The sequence below is a fragment of the Passer domesticus genome, chromosome 13 (genome assembly GCF_036417665.1).
Source record: "Passer domesticus isolate bPasDom1 chromosome 13, bPasDom1.hap1, whole genome shotgun sequence".
Taxonomy (NCBI): Eukaryota; Metazoa; Chordata; class Aves; order Passeriformes; family Passeridae; genus Passer; species Passer domesticus.
The window spans coordinates 17,045,207-17,056,588 of NC_087486.1; the positions used below are offsets into that span (position 1 = coordinate 17,045,207).

The following is an 11,382-nucleotide window of genomic DNA, read 5'->3' on the forward strand; positions in this document are numbered from 1 at the left end:
AATATGAAGCCTAAACTTACACACTAAAGCAGAATAGAATCTGAAACATATAAAAGCTAAAAACTTGAGGCATCACCTGTGCCTCTGTGCTCAGGTGGGAGCCCACCTGCAGAGCTGCCCCAGCACAGGGAGGAGCTGCAGCTGCTGGAGCCAGGCCAGAGGAGGCTCCAGGATGAGCAGAGGGATGGAGCAGCTCTGCTGGCAGGAAAGGCTGGCACAGCTGGGAATGTTCACCTGGAGAGAAACTTTGGGGTGATGTTACCTGAAGGAGCTGACAGGAAACAAGTAGAGACAATTTCCAGGGGATGGAGGGACAGGACACAGGGAATGGCTTCCCAGTGCCAGAGAGCAGGGATGGATGGGATATTGGCAAAAGCCCAAATTCCCCATTTTTTACCACTTTTGGGAATACCTGGTCCAGCAGGAGAGCCCCCTGACATAAGTGAGTGTTCCTTGGCTGCCAGCAGGCAGGACCCCCCCACACCACACAGGCAGCAGGCACCCAGCCCTGGGAAAGAGGAAAATTGCTGGACACAACATAAATCCATGGAGAAACCCCTGATTAGTTTTGCAGGTGGGATTCGCTCCTACAGAAACAACAGAACTCAGGCTTCAACCAAGAAAAACTTTTATTCCCCAGTGATTAGTATTTTAACATGTATTCCCATGTGCAGTACAAAAAAAGGGCATTCAAAGCTCTGGATATTCAGGTGGCAGAAGGGCTCATGGCTAAACTAACAGTGCCAGGGACATTTAAGGAGTCTGGATTATTTCACAAAGTCAGGGTTTCCTAGAAGACTGCAAGGAATGCAAAGGGATCAAAATCTCATTTTGGAAAGCAAATTACTCCTTTTGTTCCAGCTTTTGCATTTAAATACCATTTTTGTCTGAAGCCCTGTCTGTCCCTCCCCACCAGTTCTGATGTATTTTACACATCCATCAGCCTTTTCCAACCTTCCTTTGTGGGCTCATTTCCCCCCAGGCCTAGGGATGAGAGCTGGTGCCTCACTACAGCCTCTCCAGTCTTCACTCAAATCCTGCTGCATCCAACAGCCTTGTAAGATAATGAAAAGCAAACTGAGCAAGCTTAAATATAAATACGTTTAATTGAGGTCATATAAAAATGTATTTCCAAAAAAACAATGAGAGGAGATTAACAATAAACTCTACACATAATTCTTGTTATACTTTGCCCCAAATCACCTTTGATGTTCCCAATTCCTACATCCACATCCTGAAAACAAATTCTTCTCCAGCTGCCCCATTTAAACTGTGGGCTCCAGGTTTCCATCTTCTCAATACCTTTCAAACAAGGATCTTCAAAGCAGCATCGACAGCTTTACTTCTGACCACTCCTGCTGCTCCAGCAAGCCTCACACCAACAATTTACCTGTAATAAAAACCCAATAAAGACAGCTGAAAAGAGGACCCCTATTCAAACCTTAGCATTGACCAGTTAATTAACTGACATTCATTTTTATATAAAAGATGCACATTAAAATATCTGCAACAGAATTTTCCATGTTCTGTGTGTTGTCTGCATCCAATCTAGGCTGTAACTCCACGGGCAGGGGTTACTCCACTCTCGGGCATGCAGAGTTGCTGCCAAAACCTGGCACCACTGAGCACCAGGACGGCCCCACCGGTGCCAGGAAAGCTCAGCAGCACCTTCCTCTCCCAGCAGCATAACACTGGCACAGGCACTGAGCAGCCACGGGCAGCTGACTACTGCTGGCAGAAAAAACCCACCAAAACGGGGGGGTTTACAGGGCAGAAAAAACGTGGAGGCACTTCTCTGATGATGCCTACTATCATCAAGGCTTCATCCAGCAAGAGGGATAAGCTAAACCTAACTGCTGGATAAACCAGCAATGTTATTGCCACCCTGAGGACCTGAGGCTAGCACAGGAGCCAGCAGAGGCCTTTTAGTTAATTCAAGACAGCAAAACATTTTTCCCCATTTCCCCTCACTGGCTCATGGTCACACCTCACCCGCGTGGCTCCAGAGCTCTCCCTGTCTCTCACGGGCAGGTTATTCCTTCTCATCTCCTCTCCACAGGTTCAAGTGCCCTCCTGGAGAGCCTCCTTGGCTGTCCCAGCACAGCACAGCACAGCTTGGGCGTTTCACACACGACAAGGTCGGGCCACCTCAGGGCTGCTGCCGGCCACCGACAGCTGCGGGTCACCGCGATCCCCCCACCGGCTGAAGGCCTAAAGAGAGGACAGCAGAAACATCGCAAATAATCCATTAGGTCCATCTGTATTCATAAAGCTCAACAGCAGCGGCCTGGCTTATGGCAGAACACAAAAGCCGAGTGAAGGCTTTTGAGCTCAGCCTCTCACTCACCACCGAGTGAGAGGCTGAGGAATTAATGCTGAACAGCACAGCCGAGCAACACCCCCAGTCCCGGGCACCAGGCCCCAGTGGGCTGCAGCGCTTGCCGGCTACCAAGAACAGCTAAATAAGAAAAAGTGAGTATTTCAGGTGGCGCCTTCCTTCCCCTGAGCCCCGGTCTCCAGCCCCGCTGCCGCCGCCACCCGTGCCCCGTTCCCCCCTCACCTCATGGCGGCGGCGGCCCCTCATGGCGAGGGAGCCCGGCCCGCCTGAGCCGCTCCTTGCCCCCATGGCGGCGAGCTGATGGAGCCCGGCCCGCCCGAGCCGCTCCTTGCCCCCATGGCGGCGAGCTGAGGAAGAAGCCCGGCCCGCCCGAGCCGCTCCTTGCCCCCATGGCGGCGAGCTGAGGAAGAAGCCCGGCCCGCCTCAGCCGCTCCGGAGCCTCACGGCGGCGAGCTGAAGGAGCCCGGCCCGCCCGAGCCGCTCCTTGCCCCCATGGCGGCGAGCTGAGGGAGAAGCCCGGCCCGCCTCAGCCGCTCCGGAGCCTCACGGCGGCGGCGGCACAAAAGGAGCCGGCCCCCCCCGCGCTGCCGAGGTGATTCCACAGGCACCGCCCCGCTCGCCTCGGCCGCTCCCCCCGGGGCGGGGAAAAACCCTCGATAATCCGTCACAGAGCGGCATGGGCTGGGCGGGATTTTAATGATCGTCTTGTCTCACTCCCTGCCATGGGCAGGGACATTTTCCCCTATCCCAGGTTGCTCCAATCCGTCCAGCCTGGCCTTGGACACTTCCAGCATCCCTGGCAGAGCCAGAGCAGGAAACACAGGATCTGTAGAGCTGGGAGAGCTGAACTCAAGCACCAGCTCATGGAAAGCAGAGGGCTGGTGAGCTGCCTCTGCTTGTCCCTGATGTGTCCTACTTCAGGCACAGGAGGTAGAAGTGTCAGCTCAGAAACAGCTGCCAGCAACAAAAATCCAGCCGTGAAATAAGCAGAGAAAAATTTGGGGTGCTGCCGAGTGCCTTGCTGGGAGAAGCACAATTCCACACCTTCCCTGGCCTCCACTGGATGCCTTAACATCAGCCCAGTGCTCTGTGTATCGATGTCTGGGCACAGCAGCATAACTGTGACCTCTCTCGCTGGGGATCCATTCAAAGGAAGTTTTTCTCTGGGCTTTGTGCCCCAGTGAGACACTTCAAGGCCTTTCCAGAAAGCCTGGCATCCCTCCCACATGCTCCTCATGTCCTTATGCTCTCAGAGCTCAGCAAGGAACTCAGCTGGAGCTGTGCCTTGCCTCAGGCAATCATCCACTCCAGCTCTGTCTTCAAATGTTTCACGCTCTATTTTCAGCCCAAGGCAGGCAGCTATTCTTCCTGGATGTGGGGTGCTCCTCCCCAGCTCAGCCTGATCCTGCCTTGTCCCGGGAAGCTCTGGGCTTGTTGTGCCCGGGACACGACTGTGTGCAGGGAGAGAGGCTGGTGCTGAGCAGAAGGAGCTCGGTGCTTCCCCCTGTAAGTGATGAACCTGGTGAGGAACAGGTTTCCCAGCTATGCCCAGTGCAGCACAGCAAAAGCTCTCTGGGGGAGAGACAGGTAGGGGCAGACACAGAGCATTTCATGCTCTTGTTCCTGGGGGTCTCGCTGCCCATGACCGAGGGCACGTGCCCACACAGGGATGGATGATGACTCTGCTGAGACCCTAAGCCACAGCTTCAGTCTGGAACTGTTTAATTCATTGGCGCAGGATGGGGCCCAAATTAATATGCTTTGTCTCTTTTAATAAGACATTTTCAGCAAGATTGGGGAGATACTTCAAAAGCTTCCTGAATGCCAAATACCAGAACTCAGCAACTCTCAGTGCCAAGACCAGTCCCTCACTTCCCAGTACAGATTCCCTCTGTGTGCACAGCTTTTCCTCTGCTTGCTGGCCTCAGAGGGGGCCTCAAACAAAGGCCTGCACATAATTTGTGAACTTTGGGTGAAAAGCATCAAACCAGATGAAACACAGCAGCTCTGCCATGGGAGTGAAGCCCTTTTCTGTCACAGGAATGTGCTCTCTGCATTAGTTGCAGCCAGTCCCTGTTGTTCATCTTGGCTTGCTGACCACTAAACAGATCCTCCTTTTCTCCTGCAAGTGTTGTGGCAGGGTCTGAAGGGACGGAGATGCTTTGTTGCAAGCCAGATTAGAGATATGAGTTACTACAAAACAAAAGCCCAGCTAGCCTTCAGGAGAGTTCCTCTAGTCTAGACACAGCCTCCCCTGAGCTCCCTGTGTGCATCCCAGCACAGCCCTGCAGCTTGTGTTCAAAGCAACTCAACAGGCTCTAGAAGCCTGGGTAACCTCTGCCCTGTGAATGCTCAGTTGCAGCATAAAGGAGAATCACATCTGAGTGATTTTGCTCCCATAAATTAGCAGGATGGGTTAAACCAGGACATGAGCACGGTCTGCTGGCACAGTGCATCCACTCAAGAGATCTGCACTGGCATGGAGCTGTAGTGCTTCAAAATACGTGTGCTCCAAGCCTGGGGTGGGACATCCCCCATGTAGCCAATGTCTGCAGCTTCTGTGGCAGCAAGAGAGATCCTTTACTGTCACCTCAGTCTTGAACACACCCATGCTCAGGGCTCGCTGCCTGCCCCATGTCACTGCTCACCTTCAGCTCTGGCACTGCAGGGTTGGTCCTGTGATCCTTCTGTACGGATCAGATTTTGGCTCAACATCATTTGGCCACACCGTCAGTCACCAGAGCAAAAGACAGAGTAGTACTGTGGGAAGAGGAAGAAAATTCAGTAAACCTATGAAAGAAAAGATTTGTGGGTGTACATCATCATTTACCATGGTGGTCACCTCCAGACCCACAGCCAAGCACGTTCAGGCTCTGGTGAGAAGAACTTTTGTCCCCCTGGTGTCTGTCATGGCTGGGGACCATGATGATGACACCTTGTGGGTGCTGGTGCTTGCACTGCCCTATGAGGGACACCAGCCTTGCTCGGCTCCCACACAGCAGAGGTGGTGGGGCAGCCACGGCCTCGATGGTGCCTTTTCCTCTCTTGGGAGATTCAGCACGCTTTGAGGTGCTGCACCCAGGTCAGGCCAACCCCATACATGAGCACAGACTGGGAGAAGAGCTCATTGACCAGCAGAGAAGGATTTGGAGGATATCATGGATTAAAAGCTGAACATGGGCCAACAATGTACAGCAGGAACCCAGAAATTCCCCTGTGCTGAGCTGCACCCACAGAGGAGTGGGCAGTGGGTGAGGGGGGGATTGTCCCCCTCTACTCTGCCGTTGTGAGATGCCCCTGCAGTGCTGCTCCAGCATCAGAAGGACCTGGAGCTGTTGGAACAAGTCCAGAGAGGCCACGGAGCTGCTCCCAGGGCTGGAGTCCCTCTGCCATGGAGTCAGGCTGGGAGAGCTGGGGGTGCTCACCTAGAGAGGAGAAGGCTCCAGGGAGAGCTCAGAGCCCCTCCCAGGGCCTAAAGGGGCTCCAGGAGAGCTGGAGAGGGACTGGGGACAAGGGATGGAGGGGCAGGACGCAGGGAATGGCTCTCACTGCCAGAGGGCAGGGCTGGATGGGATATTGGGAATTAGGAATTGTTCCCTGGCAGGGTGGGCAGGCCCTGGCACAGGGTGCCCAGAGCAGCTGTGGCTGCCCCTGGATCCCTGGCACTGTCCAAGGCCAGGCTTGACGCAGCCTGCGATAGTGTAAGGTGTCCCTGACATGGCAGGGGGAGGAATAAAATTATTTTTATGGTCTCTTCTGACCCAACCCTTTTTGTAATTCCATCATCTCCAACTCCACAGAGGGGCCATTTCCACTTCCCCACTGCCATCACAAGATGGCATTCCAGACCTAAAAGCTGAGCTGGCTCAGCTGATACTTAAGAGACCTTTTCCAGGCCCTGAGGTGTCCAACCCCAGAAGAAGCTGTGGATTTAACCCTGCCTGCTGAGCTCCTCTGCCAGGTCTCAGCCCTGACACCACCTTTTAATCCCATCCCTTAATGCCAGGGCTGTGCTTTAATCAGCGGCACTGAAACACTACTGCCGTTACTCCATAACCTCTGAGCCATCTAATTGCACTGAGTTAAGCCAGTTATAGTTTTGACAGTGAATGGCATGCAGAGCACTTTAATCTTGACCTGCAATACCTCCAGCTCTTGCAGGGCCTCCCCTGCCTCCGAGGAGACACTGCTAATCAGAGCAAGCCAGGATGCTGTTTAAGACATGGACAAAGGGAGCCAAGGGCAAATCATGAGCAAAATGAACCTGACTCATTTTGTTACAAAGCACTGTTGAAGGTAGAAGTGCCTTTTCTTTGCCTGAGAATGATTTGGGAGAGTAGTGAGAAGTCTTTCAGTAATTTATAACTTCAAAATAATAACAAAAAAAAGAAGAAAAATCATTCGTCTCAGATATGTTTTTTAAAAAGAAAGCTTATTTTGAGTTAGGTGCATAAAGCACTGGTGCAGTGTGTTATCCTGTGTCTGCTCCCACGAGTGAGTGGGTGCTCCAGGCTTCATCCACCAGTTGCTCCCTGCAAGAAGAACCCATGATCCAACCACCTCCTTCCCCAGCCAAGGGCCTGCAGCCTCCCAGTGGGGCTTGGTGCCATGCCCTGGGTGCCAGCTCTGCCAGCACAGCTCCCCTGGGGTGGCAGTGGGGCAGGACCTGCTGCTCAGCTGTCTCACAGGCTGGGGCTGGCTGTGTCCCTCTGGGAAGCTGGGGGAAAGGCTGCTCGGGCTGTTCCTTTGCAGGGAGCTGGAGCAGCAACCCCACTTGGTCCAGAAGAAAGAGCAGTCGGGAAGGGTTACATAACCCCCGATCAGTCTGCCAAAGGGGTGGTGCACCAGCAGCAAGGGCAGTGCCCCTCTGGATGTGGCTGGGCAGGAGTGTGCCCTGCCTGTGGGACCCTGCCTCCCCCGGGCCTGCAGCCCCTCTCTCTGTTCCCCCTCCATGCCCGCCTGGGTCTCCTGGCCCTGTCAAAGCCTGCTGGTTTTGTTGTTCAAAATGCACTCAGGCAGCTCGAGGAGCCCATGCAGCTCCCTCTGTTCTGGGCTGAAAATGCTGCACAGCAATTTCTTTTTCCATTTCATCGCTGGCAGAGCCCTTGAGCTTTGCTCCCCTCCTCTTCCACCCTCCTCTCCTCCTTCTGAGCTTCTCCCTGGCCCAGTCTCCTTCCCTGCTGCCCCCTTCTGCTCCCAGCTCCTATTTAACACCCATGTTTTCTGTCCTCTCCTTCAGTGCTCCTACCACAAGCCACAAGCTCTGCTATTCATCTACCAGATCCTAAACCACTGGCTCAATGTGATAAATGTGATCTGCTAATCCTGGAGAGAGGATCCTCCAGGAAGCAAACTCCTGCTGGGAGCTGTGGCAATCCCATGGCATCAACCACGGCGTACAAGAGGGGGCTGCAGCTGCCTTGCCCCGAGTGTGAGCACCACAATCAGCTCACCTTAGGAATTCAGACCTGCACAAGGCCCACCAAACACACCTGTGTCCTTCCAGTGCCCCACCAGGTCTCTTGACAGCAAGGGATTTGCTTTGATTCTGTGAGTTTTATAAAGCCCGACTCAAATCCCAGGGATTTCAGGCAGTGCTGGCACCCAGAGTGGGGTGGTGTGAGCACAGCCCTGGGGTCAGGTGCTGGGGACAGATGGGTGGGCACATCAACCCAGTGTTTTACAGCACAGCTAACTAGGAACAGCTTATTCCATTAAGGAAAAAAGAAAACCAATAATCATTCTTAATTAGGACAGAAACCCCCAGATAGGCTTTTTAAAAGAAAATGCCTAAAATTACCATTTTTGCTTTGATTTGAAAACTATTTTTTGCTCTTCAGACTGTAAGATAAAACACATTTGAATTGATGATGCATTTCACAGCAAAAATACATCCCTTTTCATCTTGAAAATGCTGAAATGGGTTGTTACAAAATTTTCAACGTTTACCCCCTTTCTTAAAAACAAAATTTTTAATTTTGATGAAATGTCTTTTTTCTCCTAATGGAAACTCTTGATTACATTTTTACCCAACATCTCCAATTAGAATTAACAATTACAGCTGATTCTTGGTGGGGTGATAAGCAGCTGGACTGCACAGCCCTCTCCACTCTCGGACTTCCAAACAAACCCCAGCCGTGGCAGTTTAGCCTTCTGCAACATTTTAGACTTGTCTAGTCACTGGAATTTATTTTTCTTTCTTTTTTTCCTGGCCTTTTCCCTCTGAGGGTTAGTTTTTACCAGTGCAGCATCTCTAACAGTCAGGGAACTTCACAGTGAGTTGAGATCGCATTGATTTCTTGAGGAAGAAGCCGCATACTAATTTTTCCTATTCTCTCCCTTGAGGAACACAGGTAGCAGCTCCAGGAAGGCAGCTGGGTTTGTAGATATTTTGTTTACCCGCTGGTTGACAGGGAAGTCTGAGGTCTGTGGGACCATCATGGGACATGAGGAGGCTTTGGCTGGTCTAGTGCAAGGCCAGCTTTGCTGGGAAAGCACGTGAGATTAAAGCAGAACAGGTTAAACCTGAGAGAAGCATCAGGTGAGGATCAGGGAATAGATCAGTCCATGCTGTGCTGCCACAGCTTCCCCCTGCCTCCAGGATGATCCTCACACCCCCAGCTCTGTGGGGCAAGGGAAGGAACACTGGAGCAGTGTGAATGGAGAGGAAGGGACTGTGGTGGAGGGGAAGGGAAGATGTCAGAGTCTGCTCTTAAACCCCCAAACCCTCTGTTCCAGGCACCCAGGCAAGTTTGTGCAGCCTTTGCAGGCAACTTCCAGAGAGCCAAGAGGCACTGGGGCATCCTCCTTCAGGGAACTAGTGTCCCCAGTGCCACTGTGACTCCTGTGCTGCTGTGTCCAGTGCTTTTCATGGCTGCTCATCCCTGTGCTGGCTCCACACTGTTAATGGCTGATCTTCTCTCCCTGGAAACAAGCCCATGGCCTCTGCCTGTCCCACCTCGCCCCTCCCACTCCCCTGCCAAGCAGTTATTGCCTTCTTGGACAAACCTGAGATAGTATTAAATGAGAGGGAGGTTTTCATACACAAATGTCCCTGTGATTAATGGATTAAGAGATTCTGTGCAAATTACAGCCTTTCTTCAAAATTCACACATTCAGCTCTTCAGCTGTTGCTCTTTCCCATGTAGTCCTTTACAGAAGTGCCTGTGGGCCTTGCTTGCCCCATCCCTTTTGCTGCAGTTTTCTCCCCACAGTGACCCAGGGATATCCCCCAAATCCTTCACCCCACTGAGTGCTGGGCAGACCCTGCTGCTCCTGTACCAGCACCGTGGAGAGGAAGATGCTGTGAGCACAGCTTGTTTATATACAAAACCAGCCCAAGAGAGGGGCTGTAAATGCCTCTTTATTTCCATATTTATCATTGCAGCTCAGATGGATGAGGAACCCAATGGAAAGTTTAGATGAAACAGAGAAGAAATTAAAAACTGCTGGCAAGCGGCAGCTCAGCTGAGACTGGCAGCCTCAAGGGCTTCCAGAAGGAAAAAGGCTTTCAATTCCTGCATTGCTGCTCCATAACAACCCAATTCCCCTGCCAGGCCAGGAGGGGTGGGGCAGCTGAGGAGCCCTGCCCTCCTGTGATCCCACCCCAGGGAGATGGACCTGAGACCCCAAAGCAGCAGTTTGGTCTTGTTGATGTTTGCCAGGGCTGATTTCTTCCCAGAGCAGCAACAGAGTGTGGCTGTGGAGGCTCCATAAGGATCTCCAGGTGATGGGCACTGTGGTCACCTGTGCCGTGGTGGAAAGGAGCCACAAAGGCTTTGCTGGACACTTTTGGAACATCCTTTGCTGGGTGTTGGTGACGGATGATGATTTAAAGCCCATTTGTGCAGGGAATAATGGCTCATAACCATCCCCTCTCCTTTAGTGGTGTGACACTGCTGAGATGGGGGGTCTCATGTTTCCACCTTAGGGGAGGTGTTTTATAAATTGCCCCTGCCCTTGCTCCTGAGCCCGTGTGTGCTGTGATGTGGACGTGCTTCAAATACAGTGAAGCGGAGGTTGCAGCTGGGATGTGGCTCCTGGGGGAGGCAGCCAGGGAGGCAGGGATGAGTGCTGCCCATGGCCGTCCAGTGATCTGAAGCCTTCAGCCCTGGGAGGGACTGACTGCCCCCAGGCCAGTGGAGTCTGACTCTGCTGGGGGATAACCAGGACTCTGTGTCTGTGACCGGAGTCTGTTCCATGGGGAGGAGGCAGGGGATTGAACTGTCCCCTTGCTGTCTGCATGCTGCATGCTGCCTGCCTCTGTGCTGGCCAATTTTTCACCCAGATCCCTGCTTGAGCACCCATAAAGGCCCCTGCCCAGGTCATTGGCATGATGGCTTCTACAAAAGCATCCCTAGGGTCTCTGTCCCTGCCTGGTCACAGCTCAGCTGGTGGCACTAAAAATTTGAATTTCCCTTCACACCCCTCCTGTACCTGCAGGTCCCTGTGCTCTCACTCTGGGCTTTATTCTCCTCCCTGCTTTCTCCTCATCCGTGCCCAGCTCCGGAGGAGAGCACTGGGAATTGATGACTGTCTAGCCTTCGCTGATTTATCCAAAGCCGGTACCAGGCGGGAGCGAACGAGGGCAGCCCGGGGGCCCCTGCGTGCGGCGAAGCCCCCGGCGGTGCCGAGCGGCGCCGTTAATAACGGGAACGAAAGGTGGCAGCCAGCCGGCATCGCCCGTCTCACCCAGGCACAGCTGGAGCTCCCAGGGGACTGAGCTGTCCTGCGGACACGGCCGGAGGCAGAGGAACCATCAGGGGCTGTCACCCGGCGGGCGCTGACCCCGAGCTGTGCCGCTGCTGCGTGGGCAGCAGCTCAGCCGTGACCCTTGTGCTGCACGCCGCCGGCAGAGCCCTTTCAGAGCAGGGATGGCCCCTGGGCTCATCGCATCCCACTTACGGCTCCAGAGCTCCGAGGGACTGACGGCAAAAGCCCTTGGATGAGTGTCTTTTTTCGGCGGTGAATGAAATAGGGTTTCTGCTGGTGGTAATAAGAGACTGCAAGATGGACCCATCTGATCCTCACAGCAATTCAGAGAG

The 11,382-nt window shown here is 53.3% G+C and overlaps 3 long non-coding RNA genes and 1 other non-coding gene across 4 annotated transcripts; 1 reads left to right on the top strand and 3 right to left on the bottom strand.

Annotated features, from left to right (window-relative positions):
• Nucleotides 1-1,087: 1,087 nt before the first annotated feature.
• LOC135280203 (uncharacterized) lies at nucleotides 1,088-2,904 on the bottom strand. Its single transcript, XR_010347238.1, has 3 exons — nucleotides 2,561-2,904; nucleotides 1,988-2,211; nucleotides 1,088-1,390 (listed from the first exon to the last, which is right to left on the bottom strand). It is a non-coding gene; the product is annotated as an uncharacterized LOC135280203 (long non-coding RNA).
• LOC135280478 (small nucleolar RNA SNORA74) lies at nucleotides 1,533-1,736 on the bottom strand. Its single transcript, XR_010347396.1, has one exon. It is a non-coding gene; the product is annotated as a small nucleolar RNA SNORA74 (small nucleolar RNA).
• Nucleotides 2,207-5,143, top strand: LOC135280204 (uncharacterized). The gene is made up of 2 exons (XR_010347239.1): nucleotides 2,207-2,472; nucleotides 3,090-5,143. It is a non-coding gene; the product is annotated as an uncharacterized LOC135280204 (long non-coding RNA).
• LOC135280205 (uncharacterized) lies at nucleotides 4,717-10,958 on the bottom strand. Its single transcript, XR_010347240.1, has 2 exons — nucleotides 10,775-10,958; nucleotides 4,717-5,098 (listed from the first exon to the last, which is right to left on the bottom strand). It is a non-coding gene; the product is annotated as an uncharacterized LOC135280205 (long non-coding RNA).
• Nucleotides 10,959-11,382: the final 424 nt, after the last annotated feature.